This window comes from Herpailurus yagouaroundi, unplaced genomic scaffold (genome assembly GCF_014898765.1).
Source record: "Herpailurus yagouaroundi ecotype Mexico unplaced genomic scaffold, PumYag 166, whole genome shotgun sequence".
NCBI lineage: Eukaryota > Metazoa > Chordata > Mammalia > Carnivora > Felidae > Herpailurus > Herpailurus yagouaroundi.
Window position 1 is genome coordinate 1,345,958 of NW_024412407.1, and position 13,578 is coordinate 1,359,535.

The 13,578-nt window shown below is 54.3% G+C and overlaps 1 long non-coding RNA gene across 1 annotated transcript; it reads right to left on the reverse strand.

Annotated features, from left to right (window-relative positions):
* Positions 1-7,427: 7,427 nt before the first annotated feature.
* On the reverse strand, positions 7,428-13,013 carry LOC121038455 (uncharacterized). The gene is made up of 2 exons (XR_005794355.1): positions 12,921-13,013; positions 7,428-8,490 (listed from the first exon to the last, which is right to left on the reverse strand). It is a non-coding gene; the product is annotated as an uncharacterized LOC121038455 (long non-coding RNA).
* Positions 13,014-13,578: the final 565 nt, after the last annotated feature.

A 13,578-nucleotide genomic window follows, 5' to 3' on the forward strand; every position in this document is an offset into this window, starting at 1 on the left:
CCCGCATCGGGCTCTGGGCTGATGGCTCAGAGCCTGGAGCCTGTTTCCGATTCTGTGTCTCCCTCTCTCTCTGCCCCTCCCCCGTTCATGCTCTGTCTCTCTCTGTCCCAAAAATAAATAAACGTTGAAAAAAAAATTTAAAAAAAAAAAAAAAGAAGTGTGTGTGGTGATCTGATGATGCCAGGTGTACCCATAGTGTTGGTCCCACACTGCTTTATAAAGGTCTATTTACAGTTTCCTTTCCCGTCTGGGCTGAGAGCACCTTGAAGGCACAAACCCCCTTACTCTTCCTGTGTTCCTAGCGCCTGGTGCAGTGTGTGTTCCTAGCACCTGGTGCAGTGCCTGGCAGAGAGCGGGTGCTCAGTGATGTTCCCCGTTTTCCCACGGACATTGTTGGGAAAACAAAGGACCCCCACATGATGATTCTTCAGCATCCTGGAAGCCTCTGAGGGGATCCTAGCTCCTGGCCTACCTCCTCCGGGAGGATTCTCGCTGACAGCTCTTTCTCCCACCTCTGAAATTTATTATCCATAAAGTTCACCTTCATGGTCAGGTTTATTTTATTCTTATTTTTTAAAGTTTATTTATTTATTTAGTTTTGAGAGAGAGAGACAGACAGACAGACGCAGGGAGAGACGGAGAATCCCAAGCAGGCTCCGCCCTGTCGGCATGGAGCCCAACTTGGGGCTCAAACTCATGAACCCTGAGATCGTGACCTGAGCCAAAATCAAGACTCCGATGCTTAACCTACTGGGCCACCTAGGCACCCCTATTTTATTTTTTAAAATCTGGGATGGATCGGTCTCTTTTTTGTCACATACGACCCAATGCTCTTTGGGACCAGGCTCTTTGCCCCTACTCTTTCTCTGGCCCTCTGTGCCAGGAGGAAGAAGTTCAGTCAAGGTCGGTTAGCTATTGACTGGCTGACCCTCTCCTCTGAATGCCGGTGTCTCAGTCTTTGATGTTGTAGCTCATCAGGGGCTCTGATGGCTGAGCCTCTGTGAGCTGCTGAGGTGGGGATGTCTTGGCCTGATGGGGTGGATAGGACACATGAAGGAGCCCTTGTCCCAGTCAGGGGAGGACACGGGGGCCTGAATGACCACAGGCTGAGAGAATGCTTGAGGGGGATGTCGTGGAAATGACAGAGGTCAGTAGGTTTTATTCCGAAAGACTCTTTGGGAGTGGAGAGAATGAATGCCCAGAAGGGCGGGCGAGGCAGAGCGTGAAGGAGGGTATCCAGGTGGGTTAGGCTTGCAGAGGGTGTGGAGGCTAAAGCAGCTTTGCCTGCTGGTGAAGGCCCACTTGTGAGCCTGGCAGCCTTATGTCTGGGAGGGACGGGGCAAAGGTCAACATTCCTCTAGACCGTGAGGATTGCACCCACCCCTTACCTGCTCACACCCCTCCCCAGGCTGGAGCCCAGACGGGATCTCATGTCTCCCGGTGATTTCTAGGCCCAGCCTCACCTGTACTCCGGCGACTTCGCCAAGTTCGGGTCAGGCCAGCTTTGCTCCATACCCTCGAGCGAGCCCCTCCCAGGGGACGGAGCTGCCTTTGAAGTCGATGGAGAGAAGATTGGTGAGCTGTGTGCTGAGCCTAGATCTCTCAGCATCGGTGAGGCAGGGAGGGTCTCCCCTTTGAGTCCTTTCTCCGGGGAGGGGTTGAGGTGTTGACACATTAGCTGTCAAGAGGTAGGTGTTTCACCCTTGAATGCTGTGTGAGGCTGCCTGAGTCCCATGCTTCTCTGGGCTGCAGGGTGGCTGCCCTGCTCAGCTCCGGGAACCCGCATTCACTGCACTCCTGGAGCACAACTCTAGGTGGTGCCATTCACATAGGATTCAGGATGCACGGTGCCCTCCCCGCCCCACCCCCCATGCCCCAAATTGTGTGATGGTGGGCCACGGTCATGTCCTTCTGGGGTCAAGGTTCTGTTTACCAGCTCAAGCTGGTCAACCTGAGGACTAGGGATATTCAAGTGAGGCTTTGCCCAGAGCCCCGTGTCTGGAATGATCTCTGAAGTTAAGTCCTCCTGGGAAGTAGGCACCAGGAAACCAGAGCTTCTCCTGGAACAATAGGGCCTCGGAGGAGCGTGCAGTCTTCGACTAGGTAGCAGGGCGTCGAAATGACAAATTCCATCCACCGGGGAAGGAAATGGCCAGATATGCCCGGATTGAGGAGGATAGCCCATATGCAAGCACCCGGTGCGGCCCGGCACTCAGTAGGTGTGGGGCGGGTCGGCACCAGTGTCTGTGCTCCAGTCTCTAGGCCTGGGGCTCCGGGAAGCAGGAAGACCTATAGCCTCCACCTCCAGGCTTGCGCGTGGGAGCCTGCTGAAATCTGAAATGGGATCCTGACCCAGATGGGGCTCAGGAATTTGTTTCCTTTTCTTTTTCTCCTTCTTAGGGAAGGCTTAGTTCACTGTTTAGGATGAAAAATAACAACCAGATGAACGAAGTCAGGATCATCAGGAATGATAAATAATACACTCCAGATGTGGCTCCAGACAACAGCCTTGGAAAGAGCGCACCGACCCTATAGTCACCTTGCGCGGGAGAGCCCCTTAGCGCAACAAGGGGCAATGACACAAGTGTTGGTAACTCCTCTTTGGAGTTTGTCTTCAGGGTGGGCGACTCCGTTTTTTGGATGTCCTTATTGGCGACAAACCTTAACTTGTGCTTTTTGGGGATCCGTCAAAAATTAATTTATAGTTAATAATGGTCATCTTGAATATTTTGTAGAATGGCTATAAAGTCCATCTCCAAAAAAATTTTTTAATGTTTATTTTTGAGAGAGAGAGACAGAGACAGAGCGCAAGTGGGGGACAGGCAGAGAGAGAGGGAGACACAGAATTGGAAGCCGGCTCCAGGCTCCAAGCTGTCAGCACAGAGCTCAACACAGGGCGCAAACTCATGAACTGGGGCTCGAACTCATGAACCGTGAGATCATGACCTGAGTGGAAGACAGATGCTCAACTGACTGAGCCACCCAGGTACTCCCATGAAGTCCATCTTAAAAAGAGGGCAGGGGGTGCCTGGGTGGCTCAGTCAGTTGAGCATCCGACTTCGGCTCAAGTCATAATCTCATGGTGGATGGGTTCAAGCCCTGCGTTGGGCTCTGTGCTGACAGCTCAGAGCCTGGAGCCTGCTTCGGATTCTGTGTCTCCCTCTCTCTCTTTCAAAAATAAATAAACACGAGAAAAAGAGACTTCGCAGAAGTGTTTTAATCAATAGAGGTACATGTGGAATAAGTATATGTCCTTCTGAGAACCTTTTGTTTGTTCTCCTGTGTTTGTTTAAAAAGCTAATCACAGATATATATCCCATATTGTATTCTATATAATAAAATAATGTAGTATGATGTGGAAGGCTATATTTTAACCACTTCCTCCTTCTCTTCCTGTTACAAATTAATGCCTCTGATGATGTAGAACGCATTTGCTTTTGCCAAGGAAGGGAGGGAACAGAAGCATCAGGCAGACCCAAGGGAAGATTTGGTACAATGATTGAGGGAGAAGGTTTGGATCCCCATCTACACCCGAGACTTGCCTAGCTCTGCACTCCTCCCTGGACCAGCTCTGCGTTCATTTTTCCAGAAGACTTGGTCAACTAGGCAGAGTGTACTCAGCCCTTTTGTGTGGGGAAGGTTAAGTTTCTTAGCTTGGTTGCCTGTCATTCACCCGCAAAAATTAGCCCTGAAGTCTAAGGGAGGGAAACTGCTGGTTTGTGAATTACATAAAAATGTATTTTTCACAAAAAATGGAGGGGGTGAGGTCAAAATGAATCTACACAGCAAGCCCCTCTATAACAATTATTCGTTAACTTCAACCAAGACCTCTCCAGTTGGCGAAGTTGCCAGCAAGTTTCCATTCCTGGAGAAAGACCAGGAAGAAGCGGGTGGCACCCGATCGGGGAGCCTGACAGTCTCAGGAATACTTGCCCTCCCTGAGCAGTGGTTTTCTGTCCATTCGGAGAGGCTCCTGTCTCCGGGCTGGAGTTGGGTGAGTGGAGATGGCAGTGGGCGTGACCACCTGGGCTGGGGACAGAGGGAGGGATGGAATGACCTCCAGGAGGCCTAGCCAGGCAGAACGCTCAGTGCTCCTTCGCTGATAGACCAAGCTGCAAATCAGGGATTTATTAGGAGCTGAGACTCATTTTCCCACCCTTTATAGCCCTGACGACTCAGAGCCAACCTCTGGCAAGGGGCTTCCTCATGGTTTTAATTAGACAATTAATTTTTTATTGGGTCGTTTGATTTCCGGAGCCGACTCCACGCTCCCTCTTATCTCCCACCTGCCTCCCAGCTGTGAACAGCCAAGGGGAGACGGGGGATTCAGGGAGGGGTGCACAGAAAAAACGCCTTGGTCTCCATTTGAGCTGATTTAGGAGTCGGTGGGTGGGTGGGGGGGCAGGAGTCCCTCTGCCACCCTCAGCAGGTCCAGCTCCAGAGACACTATCCAGAGCTCAGACCTGGGCTTGCGGGGTCCGCACAAAGGCATTCTTAGCTGCTCCTCCCAGGCTTCTCCCAAGCTGTTGGGCTAATTAGTAACACGGGGTGGGAGTGGGGGCAGGGAACAGTGCCCGAAGTGCATTAGCGGCATTTCTGGTGCTTAAATCCCGCTGGTGCTCGGAGACTGTTTACCCTCTACCCAGGGATTAGGAACCTGTTTGAGTTAGAAGGGCAGACAGAGGCCAGGGCTTGGCTCTGTCCCCCACCTGCTTGTCGGAGCTGGGGCAGGGGCGCTGAGCCAGCAGAAAAAAAAAAAAAAAAAAGAAAGAAAGAAAGAAAGAAATGGGAGAAACCTGTCTCCAATCTATCTGCCTTATTGATCTCCCTGGCGTCCAGCTGCTGGCCTGCTTTTGAATCTTGATCCTCTCCACTCCTGCTTCACCCCTCGCCAACTGTCCTTGTGGTCAAATACCAACCTGGCTCGGAAAGGTGGGGAGGAAGGAAGGAGGGAAGTGTCGCACGTGTTAGCGGTGGGGATGAGCCCGGCGTCAGCGGGGGGCGGGGGGGGGTCCCCTATTCGCCATAGATGTTCTCTTGGAGGAGGGGGGAGTCGTCTCCCAAGATTTCTGACCCTCCCCGTACTCCACGCCAAAAAAGAAAAGGAGGCTAGACTCAAGAAAGAACTTATGCACTTCCGGTCGCAGAAATGAGTGGCTCCCCCTTTTAGACTTTTATGATTTGGCCAGGCCAATATTTTATTGAGAACGGCATTGCTCAGAGGCCTTAACATGGAATTGTGGGGAGAGAACTATTTCCTCAGGTGTCCTGTTGGTGGGGACATTGTCACTTGTTGTTCCAGCATAAGGACTCCTGAAAACGTGTAGACAGACACACCCACTGACAGCCACTCGGAAGCAAGCTGGCAAGTGTCTGCAGACACAGAAGTGGGCTCGAGCGTCTGGGGACAGGGCTCTGGGGCCCTCACGGAGAGGACAAGCCCCGCAAATGAATAAGTCAGGATGCCATTCAAAGGGGCTGTGGCGACCCTCCTCACCGCCCATGTCCTCCTCGAGTGTGAACACATCAGCACTGGGGAGAGTGTGGACCCCACCCCTGCCCCGAACACCCCCAGTGGGAGCGGGGAGAACACCAGCTTCCCTCCAGTCTGGTCCGGGACTGGGAGAAAAAATAGCACATATTTACACTGGATTGTGAAGACGCAAAGATAAAAGGACCCAGAAATCAAAGGGACCCCAGAAGCTCTGTGTGAAGACCCCTGGATATAGAATTTGTTCTGCAAACAGATTCTTTTTCTGGGAAAACTCACACTGAGCCATCCCTCTGCTAGGCTTTGAGGTGGTTCTGCATTGAGAGAAAGGGGGCCGCCCCGAGGTGGGCCTTCTTGGCACACGGTCCTGCCTCCCCCTGGGGCATATGCCTGTGATAGCGTGTCCGCTATCTCCCCAGCTGTGCAGAAACCCACAGAAAGAAAGTGTATGGGGGTGGGGGCGAAAGGCAGAGCAGGCCTGAGGTCATCCATGACACTTGTGCTTCCGCGTGGCTCCCAGGAGGAAAGAATTCACACCTTCCAGGGCTCCGGCGCTGGGTTAGGGGTGGTGCGGCGTGTGTCCGTGGGGATTCCGAGTGGGCACCTGAGACACTAGAAACAAAGGGGGCAGGAGCGCAGGCAAACCTCCATCAGAGAAGTTAGTTGCGTGAGGGGTAGGGGAGCTCAGCATCCATCCTAGGGAGAGGGGAGAGAGAGAGAGACGGCGAAGAGAATGTGAGAAAGAGAAGAAATAAAAATGAAGGCACTGAAAGAGAGAGAGAGCAAACTAACAGAGACCCACACAAAGACAGGCAGGGAAACGTCCATGTGTGAGTCAGGGGAACGTGTGGCAGGCGGCCCGAGGCGGGGAAGGGAGAGTCTTGGGAGGGTCAGCGGCCAAAACAATTGGCTGGGGACAGGGACAGGCAGGCGGGGCAGGCAAGAGCTGCAGAGAAACACCGGCTGGCGGGGCAGGGGAGAGGGGTGGCCGTGGACCCCGCGTCTCCCAGCCCCCAAGTTTCCGGCACCCGTCCTCTTGCCCTCTCCCTGAGCCCAGGGACTGACGGGACTGCGGGCTCTCGGGGTCCTGGGTGGATTTGAATAATTAAGTCATCTGGATTCTTATGATTTACCATTTTCAATGATAAATAGACAGCGCCCAAGCCAGCCAGTTGGCAAAACTCTGGCTGCTAGTTGTAATTTGTCAAGCTGCCAGCAGATTCATGTTTTATGCTAATGGAGAGAGACTCATTGACTGGGGGAGGCAGTGACCGGGTCAGCTCTTTCCTCAGGCACCCCAGAGGTCGAGAGGTCGGGGGAGAAAGGCCGAGGCTGGTATGGATTTTCTGTAAGGGTCAGGGTAATTTTATAATAATTCAGCGGGTACACACACTCTTGCATACACAGAGGGTCATGTATGCAGAGATATGTTCGGATCTGTGTGCAGCCTGGCCCCCAGCACGCACGCGCACACACGCACCTGCTCCCGTGCGGGCGTCTGGGCCCAGTGCACACAAGCCTGGTGCAGAAATGCTTGTCCACCTCCCCTCCCCCTTGAGCTCACTTGCATATGTACACCCTTGCTGTCACCTTCAGGCACGTGATTGCACCAAGGCAAACCCTAAGTCGGCTAAGCAACCCAGAGAAACACGTCACCCTGCACAGCAACAATGCACACCTCGAGGATGGAAAGGTACCTATGGAGGGCTCTTTTGCTGACCCTCCCAAACCCTTTATTTCAGGGCTTTCCTGTCTGCCAATCCCAGTGCATGTTTCTTGCTCCCCATTCTGGTATTTTTCCAGTGGGGGAAACAGAGGAGACCCAGGGCCGTCCTGTCTTTGCACCGACTGGGTCTGGGCAGCGGGAGCTGGGAAGCCAGGGGCTCTGAGACCAGGTGCATAGAAGGCTGCAGTCAAAATCAGCCTGAGTCCAGACTTTCTTTTCCATTGATTTGTTTATTTGTAGATCTGTCCACACACACTGAAGCCTTATAGGGGCAACAATTGCTTTCGACAGTCATGACAAACTGAGGTAGGGGTGATGCTTTACACATAGTAAGTACTAAATAAATACAGTAGAATGACCAGCTGAAACGACTGACTTTTAGATGGAGGAAATTGCTCATTTCCCTTCTGTTCCTCCACCTCCACAAGCCTTTATATCATCAACGGGTTTGAAAGGCCAGAGAAGAGGTGTGGGTCTGGGTAAAGACCTTCTATTCCTTTTTTTTTTTTTTTTAATTAAGTAATTTCTATGCCCAATGTGGGCTTGAACTCACGACCCTGAGATCAAGACTCACATGCTCCACTGAATGAGCCAGCCAGGTGCTCCAAGACTTCTATTCTGGGATGCTAGAAATCTGGGTGTGATTTTTTTAAGATGCTAATTTTATACCAATGGAAGCAACCTGGTCTGACTTTGACCCCAAAAGGCCTTCAAAATGGATCACTGAGCAAGGGAGGACTGAGGAAGGAGCATCTGTCCTCCCTCCTGCCCAGAAGAGAATTTGAATTCACTGTGAGTAGCTTATGAGCAAGGCTGGAAGCTGGAGTTCATTACCGTCAGCAGCTAGAAGGTTTGGTGGGGGTAGGGTACAGGGAATGACTAGGGGAGTGGGGAGGGACATTTTATTTCCCTCAGTGAGGGAGAACACAACAGCACGCAGACATGGGCAGAGGCTGAGACAGCAAGGAGAGCGCAATGGCAGAAACTTCTTCCGGCGTAAGGCTCCAGAGCGCGGCTGTCCGCTCTGCCGGCCGAGATTCCGGATCCTGCGAAGTGAAGGAGGTTCCCACCTTCCCTGAGGGGCCAGTTGAGGCAAGGAAGCTGCGTTGGGCACTCTGTATCCCTTCCACCAAGGCCTGGAATGAGTGGCCTCCCTTCTCAGCAGAGCAGATGGGGGTGGCTGCGGGCCTGGCTAATCAAGGGGTGTGTTCCTCGGAGAGATAGCCAAGAGCCAAGGGAGGAGCAGCCTCTCCATCCAAGGGAAAGAGGACCCCTAAAATGCATCGGGAATAGGGAAACAGGCTTTGCTTTTTTAATAGTTTGAGGCTTTGACCTGGCATCACTGACCTCTCTTCCCCCACCCCCAGCACCCCCATCTACGGAGGCAAGGGGCGCTCTTGGAGGCCCTCACTCGCCCTGGGAGAGAATGGCCTTGGGGACACCAGCAACCCCACCCCCGTGGGCAGGGGCAGGCCAGCAGATCGGTGAGGTGGGGGAAGATTTCCTGGGATGAGCCACTGGGATGTGGTCTCTATCAATCACAACTGATAGAGAAAACCAGTTGATTCATCCCGCACCTGATTAGCAAAGCTTACCCCCCATTTTGCCCCTCATCTCCCAGTCCCAATACTGCATCCACATCATGAACTCCTGAGGGCAGCCCTCAGGTTATTAGCCTGCCTGAAGTTCCCACAGCAAAACCTCAGGGCAGGGGGCACAAAGACAGTACAAGAGTCCCAGCCTGGGCTAGATGATGAAGGAAAGAGAGAACCTAAAGAACAAGAAGAAGGAGGGAAGGGAGCAAGAGAGAGAGGGGGAGGAGGAAATGAAGGAAAGAAGTAGCTTGAGAGAAGGGGAGGAAGTCTAGAAGTGCAGTGCTGGGAAGCACTGGACCGAGCCCCGCCCCCCCCCCCGCCCCCGCCCGAGAGGGGCTGCAAGGCTTACTGTGGACACCAGCTGGCCATGTGAAGGTCCCTCAAGCCCATCCCCAAGGCTCGTGCTGCCCTTGGAAGATCTGGCTGATCTCAGCCACTGTCCCCTCTGCACTCCTGGGAAACAAAGGAGTTACCTAATTGGCTTTAAGAGACCCTCTGAATCAAACTGGGCAGTTGTCCCCGGCGCAAATGAACGGGGCGTGGGAGTGTAGGCCCCACGCGCCACAGACACACAATAACCCCAAGTTCATTCCTCTGCAGCGCAGTCTAAAGCCCCTTTGCCAATTAACGTCTTTGTGTGTGTGAGTTCAGTGCTATATCCTGCAAAGCTCAACTCCACTTGCCCCTGTAGGAAACGTCCTCATTCTCTTTCAAAACTGAGGTTCCTTCTCCGGTTCCTCCAGCACTGGACAACCTCACGCCGAGCTCTTTACAAGTTCCCACAATCCTTTCTGGTGTAGAGAAACCCTGTGCCCTGGCAGGAAGTTTTCTGGGGCATGGAGAGAGAGAAGGACGGCAAAGGAGGATTTTTCTTCTCACCAATGAACATGCCCTTGCTGGGGAGGACCAGGCCTCTTCTTCACCCCTCTCTCCCCCGCGCAAATACAGACAGGCCAACCAAAATTACAGAAGAACCCTCCAGCACAAAGGACTCATTTGACCTAAGATCACACTGAGGCCCAAGGTCACAGGGCGGAACAAAAGCAGTCAGTCTGCAGCCAGCCTCTGCCAGCAAGGTCAGGGTGGAGGCTCTCGGGGCTGGGGGCGAGGAGACAAGCCAGGGCGGTGTGGCCACTGGTCCCCCCATCTCTAAACCAACCGCCTCTTCGGCTCCGCGTTCTGGTTTTGGAACCAGATCTTGACCTGCTGCGCCTCCAGGCCCGCTGTGCTGGGTTTGAGGCTGGCATGGCTGCAGGAAGAAGTCCTTCTTCCAGCTCAGTCAGCTGCTTCTCCTGGGAGAAGCTGGGCGCAAGGGGACGGCTGAACCCCCACCTCCCTCCGGGGCGCCACTGGGGTCCTGGGCAGCCGGGGTGGGAGGCCAGGGCCCAGGTAGCCCCAGGGGAAGCCAGTAGGGCGCCCGGGCGCCTGGGAGACCCTGGCTGGGCCACCGCAGCCTCTCTCCCTCCTCCTTCCCTCCCTGTGCACCTCCGAATCAGGATCCCCTTTCTGTTAGGCTGGTTTCCGGCCCTCCTTTCCTTTTTCTCTCTTTATTTCTCATTCCCCCCCCTTCTTTTGTTCTCTTTCTGCCCTACCTTCGCTGTTTTTTTCTCTATATTCTTCCCTTCCTTCACCTTCCTTCTTTTCTTCTCCCCTTTCCTCCCTTTCTCTTTCTGTCTTCTGTTGCTTTTACTTTTTTTTCTTTCTTGTTTCCTTCCCTTTTCTTTTACTTTCTAGCTCCCTCCTTTCACCCCTTTGCTTTCCCTTCCCTTCGTTTCCCCCCCTCACAAAACAGGCGAATCCTGCACCTTTGTTCTGTCCCTTATCAAATTTTTTCCATCTTCACTTCTCTCCCACTCAGCCTCCGGGAGGCCCTTCCTCTGTCCCCAGCGCTGGGGCTTTTTCAAATCTTTTCTTCCCTCGCTGGTCTTTTATCTTTGTGGTTCTCAAATTTTCTAGTCCTTTGTGCTGTTTCCTCAACCTTCTTTCCTTTGTTTCTAAGTCCTCTCTCTGCAATGGAAATTTAGCCTAAAACCGCCCCCTCCCCAAGCTGGGGCTCTGTCCTGTGTCAGGCCAGCCATCCTTCATGCCCTTCTTTGTCGACTTCCCCCCAGCTTGGGGGCCAAATGCAAGGGCCCGGGAATGGGACGGTTCCCCCTAGTTGAGAAGTCAGGGCCGAGTCCACAGCTCCCCACTACAGGCTTAGAGGAGCCTTGCCAAATTGTTGTCTCTCCATCAATCCTAATAAAAAAGAGAAAGAGGAAGAAAAGAAAGGGAAGAGTAAAAGAGAGAGAGCCCCGCAGATTATGGGAGGAGGTAGGGGGAGTGTTGGGGAGGTAGGGGCAAAACAAGACTGGATTCATCAAGAGGGGGACAAAGCCCAGAGCCAGACACCTCCTCTTGGTGCACCCAGCGCCTAGGCAGCTGCCCTATCAGCTCTGGGATTGGGGCAGCCCGAGACCTTCCACTCAAGTCCTCTGGGCTGGAGAAGTGGTAGGGCCACAGAACGGGAGGAAAGAAAAGGGCTTAGTTTGGGTATCAATCACCTTCATGTCTGCCCCTGGATAGTCCTTCTCAAGACCAGGTCCCTAGGCAGTGCGGGGCTGCGACCCTCCTAAACCTCTTAGCCAGGAGGGCCCAATTCCGGGGGCTCGGGTAGGAGCAGGTGCCGGACAGCCAGCCGCTGCATGACCAGCAGAAAAACCCCGGGCGCAGCGAAAACAAAGGCCTGGGCGATTCTGCAGCTCCTAACAGAGCAGGGCCAAGCAGCCTCTGGAAGTTCGGGCTGGGCAGGGGCCAGGGACACCACGCGCTGGCGTGGGAATTGTCCCTCCTGGGATGCACAACCCCTCCTGGCCCCTTCCAAGAACTGGTTCAAATTTGCCCTCAGCAGCCTGCCCGGTTTTTTAGGGCAGGACGCACAAACCTCCGGTGCGACGGAGACCATCCGGTTTGGGCCGGGCCTCCCCTTCCAAGAACACAGGGCTCTGAGAGTTGCCCCCCCCCCCCCCCTCGCCCTGCCCTGCCAGTGCACCTGCAGCGGCCTCCGCCCTCACCTGCTTTCCCAGATCACGCCGCAAGCCCCCGCCCTGGCTTGCCTACTCCCCCCACTCTCAACCCGGGGACCCCCAAGTTCAGTCGCGCCTTCCCAACCCACCCTCTGCAACTTGACTCCTTTTAGAAGAGCCATCTCTTCCTCCCAGGACTTCTCTTGTGTGTAGATGAGGGGCAATCTCAGCTCCGGAACTGGGTAAGGGGCTCATCTCTTTGCCCTCCCTTGAGCGCTGGAGAAAGTAGGAAGATTGTGCTGGGGGTCGGGGGTGGAGGGGAGAAGCACTCCTCTGACTTCATCTTAAGGAGATGGGTCTCTGGATCAAAATGGGTTTACAAGGAAAAGAAGAAGAAATGTGGGAGTTGTTTCCTCTCTCGTGTCATTATTAACTTAAAATAATGCCCGCGAAAGGTCCCGGGGCAGCAGGGGCGAGGTCTTCCCGAGCTGAGGCTCTAGACTGATAACCCCGCCCCCCACCCCAGCAGAGTGGGAAACTATTTTCGGCTAGTACTTCTCTCCCTTTCCGCCGGGAGACCCTGTGGGGGATCTCTAAGCGTCTCTAAGAGTTTGCTGGGTGAGCAGGTTCGGGACACTGACAATCCACCCTGACTGGGAGATAAGCAAACCGATCCTTCCTCCAGTATGGGGATCACCGCAGCCCTCCTTCCCACATTAAGCGTCAAAACCCCAACTCTACTCTCTTCTCCACCTTCCTTCAAAAAACTTTCCTGAAGTTTCCGCCAAGTTGCGGTTGGGGAAAGAACAAACCAGACTCTTTGGGTCTCCAGGCCCCCAATTTCTCCCGTCCTCCCCAGTTTCACAAGTAATCCTCCTACCTCTGCCAGCTGCCACCGGAGTCCCCAAACTCGGGGGAGGAAAGTCGCTCTGGACCCATTTATTTGACAGATGCCCTGCCCCAACCCAAATTCCTCCAAGGGTGGGCAGATTAGTATCTGCCGGTAGGGGAAGCGGGATGGAGTAAGGAGGAGAGAGACAGAGAGAGGAGAGACAGATTGTCCTCAGGCGGAAACGCACGCACCCCTCCAGAGCCCGGCTCACCTGCCCCAGACGGACTCCTCTTGATTTTTAATCCGTTCAAAAGTTTGTCCTTCTCTCAAACAGTCCCAGGAGGGGCGCAAATTTGGCAGTCGGGGTGCCCCTGAGGGCGCAGGCGCCTGATCCGGAGCGAGCCCAGGGAAGCACCTTCCCCAAAGTGTGGGCTGAAGCAGTGATCCGGGGAGGATATTCAAGCGCCCGGGACAAGGGGCCAGGCTGCTTGCCCTGGGACCGCCGCGGGCCGAGTGGGCGCTGTGAGAGGGAGTGGCCAGCGGGGCCGGCTCGGCCCGGGGAACTGGGAGGAGAGGACCCTGGGTCTCTGGCGACGTCTGTTAGCTTCCTCCAGTGTGTGCCCTCCCGGGTGTGTCCCAGCCAACAACATTCTTTCAACCCCTTCTGGGCCGGCCACTCAGGGCCGGGACAAGACGAAGAAGGAGAGTGAGGGGGCGAAGAGACCCCCCCCCCTCGTTAGCCCCTCCCTAAACCCCGCGCCACCGGTCCCCCCCTTTCCTGCCCAGAGCCAAGGGACAGACAGAGAATTGCAACTAGAAATTCGATCGATTGGTACGAGGGACCACGTGGTCCAGGGTTGGCCAATGACCAGGACGCCCGGGATGAGCTAATAATGGAAGCAATTTGTAACTTTCAGTAGCTCTCTAGG